The sequence below is a fragment of the Dromiciops gliroides genome, chromosome 2, assembly GCF_019393635.1.
Source record: "Dromiciops gliroides isolate mDroGli1 chromosome 2, mDroGli1.pri, whole genome shotgun sequence".
Lineage (NCBI taxonomy): Eukaryota > Metazoa > Chordata > Mammalia > Microbiotheria > Microbiotheriidae > Dromiciops > Dromiciops gliroides.
Window position 1 is genome coordinate 581,208,187 of NC_057862.1, and position 6,983 is coordinate 581,215,169.

A 6,983-nucleotide genomic window follows, 5' to 3' on the forward strand; every position below is an offset into this window, starting at 1 on the left:
GCAATAGGTGTGAGTTGAGTGTCAGGTAGATACCAAAGGTATCTACCCTGAAAAGGGCTCTGCAAGTTGTCCCACCAGAGGTCTTCATATTCCTTGACACCCCAAACACCCCACCCAGCATTTAAGATTAAGAGTAAGAGTAAGATTAAGATTCAGAATTGACAGCACAGAGAGTAAAGAGGAGAAACTGAAAGGAGAGAGCAAAAGAAGGATTGAGCTAGGGCAGAGAAAGGAGAGACTGAGAAGAATCATTGGTCACTTGAAGAATCTTGGAGCAGAAGACTTAAGCTGAAGCTCTCAGTTGTACCAGTTGAAAGAAATTCCAAAAAAGGTCTGTTCTTTCACCAACTTCTATAATCTGTGCCTATAAAATAACAGACACTGTAATATACTTTGTATCCTTTCCTCAAACATTTACCATATCCTGAGTTTTTGCTTCAAATATAAAGAAGCTAGAAGTTAGCTAAATGGAAATGTAAATAAGGAAAGAGAGGTAAACCTCTAGCTGAATGTTATGAATTTTCCTAACTGGGGGTTCTGAGCTCTTATAACATTTTGTCTGATATATAAACTAAATAAAAGGACCAAATGGACCTGAGAACCATCATATTGCCCCAAGGCTAAAAAGTAAGTTAATTTTTGTAACAGGCTGTGGCTGATTAAATTTCTAGAGAAATGGTATAAAGAAGAAAGGACAGAAATGATAACACTGGCCTAGGAGCCAGGAGACCTGGTTTCTAGACCCAGCTCTGCTAATAACGTTTTTTGTTTTTTTTGTTTTGTTGTTGTTGTTTTTTGCAGGGCAATGAGGGTAAAGTGAATTACCCAGGGTCACACAGCTAGTAAGTGTCAAGTGTCTGAGGCCGAATTTGAACTCAGGTCCTCCTCAATCCAGGGCTGGTGCTTTATCCACTGCACCACCTAGCTGCCCCTGCCAATAACTTTTTTTTCCCCCCAATAACTTTTTGACACTGAGTAAGTCACTTACTGGTTTACCACTGGCATAGGGCAGTCCCAGTAAGGAAACTCCCTCTACCAATGCAGATCAGAAATGATTCTGCAATAAATAGGCTTACAGAGTTGTCTAGGGTCACTCAGAGTTTAAGAGGTTCACTGGAGGTCTTAGTTTCCTCAACAGTAAAAAAAAAAAAATTAGTGGGTTGCATTACCTTCACTACTAGCTGTACATTTTATACTTCTGTGGACTCCATCTCATTCATGTTGGTATTCCCTTTCTTCTTTTTTTTTTATTGCTTTGTGGGGCAATGAGGGTTAAGTGACTTGCCCAGGGTCACACAACTAGTTAGGTGTCAAGTGTCTGAGGATGGATTTGAACTCAGGTCCTTCTGAATCCAGGGCCAGTGCTTTATCCACTATACTACCTAGCTGCCTCCGTATTCCCTTTCTAATGCAATTTTTCCAGCCTATTCACACCTTCTCATCCAGTTGGACTCCAGTTGTCCATGAACCCTCCATAATAGATCTATCCAACATCCTTGAGAACTTCGTAAGTTCCTTTAAAAAATCTTCCAAGACACTTTTCGTTTTATTTTTAAAGCATTTTATTGATGGTTATTGTCATTATATCACAGACATTCTCCATGACATCCTACAACATGGAAGACTTGCTCATCACAAAAGAAAATAATACAGCAAAAACATCCCATCCAGAGACCATACTTGAAATCATGTACAGTATTATATTTTAGTTGTTCACCACCATTCTAGTATGAGGAAGAAGGTATATTTAGAATCTGTTCTGAAACATACTTTGTGATAATACAATAGACATTTATCAAGCACTTTCTACGTGTTAGGCATTGTGCTAAGCACAGGGGATACAAATAAAAAAAAAAAAAGAAAGACAGCCCTTGCTTTCAAGGAGCTTACAATCTAATGTGGAAGACCATACACAAAAGGGAGCTCCAAAAGTGAGGAGGTTACCCAAACCAAGCAGTATAATTGGTAGGAAATGAAGAGTTGGCTGAGATTCTGGGACCTCTTTAAAGGGAGGCTTTAGGAGGAGTTTTATGATCTGCTTTCCAACCCTTTAATCAGGAGGACAGAAACAACTAAGCAGCTACGTGGGACAGTGGATCTCGCCAGTTCTCTAAGCCACCAAAAAGTGGAATCATTTTTGGACAGTGCTAATTGCTAATAAGTTTTCCTTGCCATTAAGCTTAAAATTTCCCCTTTACCAATTATACCCATTGCTCTTATCTGTGTCCTTTGAGTCAAACAAGACAAGTCTAATTTCTCCTTCACATGGTACCACTTCAGATACTTGAAGAGAGTGATCATGTCCCTCATGAGTCTTCTGTTTTACAGGCTAAACACTCCCAATTCCTTCTGTTGGTCCTGATATAACATGAACTTCACCAGCCTGATTTCCCTCCTCTGGATCTTGACTGTCAACCCCTGCATTAGCTCTCTCAGCTTTGGGCCATCTGCAAATAAGATGAGCACACCAACTCTCCCTTTATTCAAGTCATTGATAAAAGTGTTAAACAGCACAGGGCCAAACACAGATATTTGGAGCATTCCACTACACACCTCTGGCCACACTGAACAATTAACAACTTTTCCAACCAGTTCCAAATCCATCTAATTTTATTATTATATACTCTCTCCATCAGAATAGTACAAGATGGGGCGGCTAGGTGGCGCAGTGGATAAAGCACCGGCCCTGGATTCAGGAGTACCTGAGTTCAAATCCGGCCTCAGACACTTGACACTTACTAGCTGTGTGACCCTGGGCAAGTCACTTAACCCCCCATTTGCCCTGCAAAAAAAAAAGAAAAAGAAAACAAAAGTACGAGAGATACTTTAGCAAGGCTTTGCTAAAAATCTAGGCAATTTATATTGGCATTACTCATTAAATTAGTAGTTTCTAAAATAAAAAGAAATGGGGTTTGTTGGCATGACAAACCTTGAAGAAGCATGAAGACTCATTATATTCACTGCTTCCCTTTCTAGATATCTGCCAATCATGTCCTAGATTTCCCAAGGATCAAAAGTCAAGCACACCTGACCTATGGGTTTGCAGACTTTACTCTTTCCTTTTTGAAAATGGGGACAATGTTTGCCTTCTCCATTCTTGTAGTGCTTTTCTGGTATTCCATGATCTTTAAATTATCACCAACAGTGGTTCAGATATCACAACTGCCTATTCTTTTAGAACCTGAGAATATTGGTTATTTAGTATGTGAAACACAATTCTTGCTAGATCTTGTTTTATCCTTATGGTAGTTCCACAGGTATTTGAATTCCTTTTTTTTTCTATAGCTGACTTGCAATATTTTCTCCTTGACCTGGGAGCAATGGAATTTGGCTATAATTTCCTGGAGGTTTTCCTTTTGGGGATCTCTTTTAGGAGGGATTGGTGAATTCTTTCAATTCCTATTTACCTTCTGGCTTCTAGAATTTCATGGCAATTTTCTTTTGTGTTGGTGTTGTTGTTGTTTTTGGTGAGGCAATTGGGGTTATGTGACTTACCCAGGGTCATACAGCTAGTAAGTATCAAGTGTCTGAGGCCAGATGTGAACTCAGGTCTCCTCCTGAATCCAAGGCCACTGCTCTATCCATTGCGACACCTAGCTGCCCCACCCTGACAATCTCTTGGAAGATACTTTCTAAACTCTTATTTTGGTCATGGTTTTCAGGTAGTCCAGTGATTTTCAAATTATCTCTCCTGGATCTATTTTCCAGGTCAGCTGTTTTTCTAAGGAGATATTTCATATTGCCCTCTATTTTTTTATTCATTGGATTTCTTTATTGTGTCTTGGTTTCTCATAAAGTCACTAGCTTCCATTTGTTCAATCCTAATTCTTAGGCAACTATTTTCTTCTGAGAGCTTTCGTATCTGCTTTTCCATTTGGCTTTTCAAGCTGTTGACTTTTTTCCCATGACTCTCCTGCATTGCTCTCATTTCTCTTTTCTGTTATTTTTTTTCAGCTTTTTTTGTTCATATTTTAACATCAATTTTTTAAAAAAATTGTGTTCCAACTTCTCTTTCTCCTCCATTACCACCCCCCACCCACTAGAACTCAAGCATTTCAAAATAAGTTATACATGAGTAGTCATAGAAAACATTCCCACATTAGCTAGGTTGTGAGAGAAAACAGTAAAAAAACTCCCCAAACTTCAGACTGAGGAATTTTTTCTGTTATTTTTTAAAACCAGTAATGGTGAGGATTGGTTCTTTATAATAATAATTTAATGTCTAGAAGTGCTATTCTTCCTTAATTTCTATACTTTTTTATTATTTATCTTGATAGTCTAGATATTTTTTCTTCCAAATATAAATCAAAATATTCCTGAGGTTGTCACACCCCCAAAATTGGCAAGATGACAAAAAAATGAGAATAGTTAGTAGTGGAGGGTTTATTGAATCCTTTCTCATGTTTTGCTGTGTAGGTGGGAATTTTCTTTTTTTCATTTTGTATTTAAGTTAAAATAAATACTTTTTTTTTTTAAGGATGGGGGGCAGCTAGGTGGCGCAGTGGATAAAGCACCAGCTCTGGATTCAGGAGGACCTGAGTTCAAATCCGACCTCAGACACTTGACACTTACTAGCTGTATGACCTTGGGCAAGTCACTTAACCCTCATTGCTCCACCAAAAATAAATAAATAAATAAATAAAATAAAATAAGGATAGGAAGACTAATGCATTGTTTCTGGAGCTATGAATTAATACATACATTCTGAAAATCTATTTGGAATTATGCAAATAAAGTCACTAAAATATAAATATTTTCCCCTAAAGATTCTCCTGCTAGATGTTATACCTCTAGGAGGTAACTGACAAAAAAAACCCCAAAACACTCACTATACACCAAAATATTGATAGCAGCCATTTTTTGTGACAGTAAACAAGGTACATACCCATTATTTTAGGACATGGTTAAAATGGAATAATACTGTGTGGTAAGACATGGCAAACATATGTATAGAAAAGTATAGAAAGACTCAGACCAACTAATACCAAATGAAATAAGCAGATCCAGGAAAAAAATATGAAGGAAGACTACTATGATATAAATGGAAAGAAAAACTACCATGAATATATGAATATGATATTCCAAAGGGCAAAGGAAATGGGATTACAACCAAGAATCACCTACCCAGCAAAACTCTACATAATCTTTCAGTGGAAAAAATGGGACTTTAATGAAAAAGAAGACTTTCAGATATTTGTGATGAAAAGACCTGAACTGAATGGCAAATCTGACTTTCCAATACAAGACCCTAAAGAACCATAAAAAATTGGAGCTGGGGGACATACCTGGGGTCATACAGTAGGCGACTGTCTTGTGTCTGAGGCTAGGTTTTGGCTGGGATCCCCCTGGGTCCAGGGGCAATGCTTTGTCCACTGTGTCACCTAGTTAGGTAATGACATCTTTAGGGTTAAATTGAGGAGTGAAGGGAATGCACTGGGGGAGGGGGAAGGGCAGAGGTGAAATCCTACATGAAAGAAACAGGAAAAGGCTTATGGAGTGGGGGAAGAGATGGGAGAGGAACAGGGCAGTAAATGAATTTTACACTCATCAGAAAAGGCTCGAAGACCTTAAACTCATCAGAGCTGCCTCAAGGAGGGACTAACAGGCACACCCAACTGGGTGGGGTAATCTATTTAATCTAGGCAGTAAATGAGCCTAACACTCATCAGAATTGGCTCAAAGACCTCAATCTCATTAGAACTGGCTCAAGGAGGGAATAATGTACACACTCAATTGGGTGGAGTAATCTCTCTAACCCCGCAGGAAATAGGAGGGGAAGGGGATAAACAGAGAGGGGCAAAACAAGAAGGGCTGAGTGGGGGAGGGGACAGACAGAAGCAAATCCCTGTTTGAAGAGTGATAGGATGAAAGAAGATAGATAATAGAATAATTAGCATGTGAAAGGGAATAGGATGGAAGGGAAACAGTTAACAATAGTAATCATGAAAAAGAGAAAAAGGGGGAAAATGTGTACAAAAAATATTTACAGCAACTCTTGGTAGAGGCTAAGAATTGAGAATCAAGGGAATGTCCATCATTTGAGTAATGATGGAAAAAGCTGTGTTATATGATTGTAGTGGAATGGGTCTTTTGCTACAGGAAATGCCAAACAGATGATCCCCGAAAACCCGAAAGACTAATAAACATCGATGTATAGTAAAGTGAGCAGAGCTAGAGGGACATTGTGCATAGTGACAGCAGTATTGTTCAATGTGCAATTGTGAATGACTTAACTAGTCTCAGCATACAATGTCCAAGACAATCCCAAGATCTAATGAGGAAGCTTACTATGTACCCCCATAGAAAGAACTGATAAAAGAACACTTGTGGATTGTACATATAATAACCTGGTTGTGAATCTGGTGGAGGGGGGAGGAAAGGGAGGGAGGGAGAGAGAAAAATTTGAACTCTAATTCTTATGAAAATGAATGTTGAAAATTACCCTTACATGTAATGGAAAAAATAAATGTTTGTTGCTAAAAAAAATTTAAAAAAAATAAAAATTCCTTTTATAAGGAATAGCTGGGAGAGGAGGCATATAGAAGAATGTAGATAAAGACAAAATATACCAATAAAATATTTTTAGAAATTTATAACATTTTACAAACAATCCCCCCATCCACTTTATCAATTTACACACCTCTATTTGTTCTACTTAATTTTTCTTAATTGTTTGCCTTGCATTTCTTGACACTATCTTCTCCTTTTGAGTCTACCTCTTCAGGTCCCATTTCCGAATCTTTGTTAGTCCTTTTATATGTCTTAATTGTCCTCAGCCTTGTTTATCTTGTTTTCAATTTCAAAGTTGGTGTGGCTGTTTTCCAATTTTCTTCAATTATAAAAGTTCTTTAAATTTTCCTCAATTTCTCCTTTCCAAATTCAATCCTTGACCTTATTAACTAGTCCAAACCCCTCCAAGTCATCTACATAATTTTCTTCTTATCCAAGTTCTTTTTCCCACTCTTCCCAAAACCTTGTCCTAC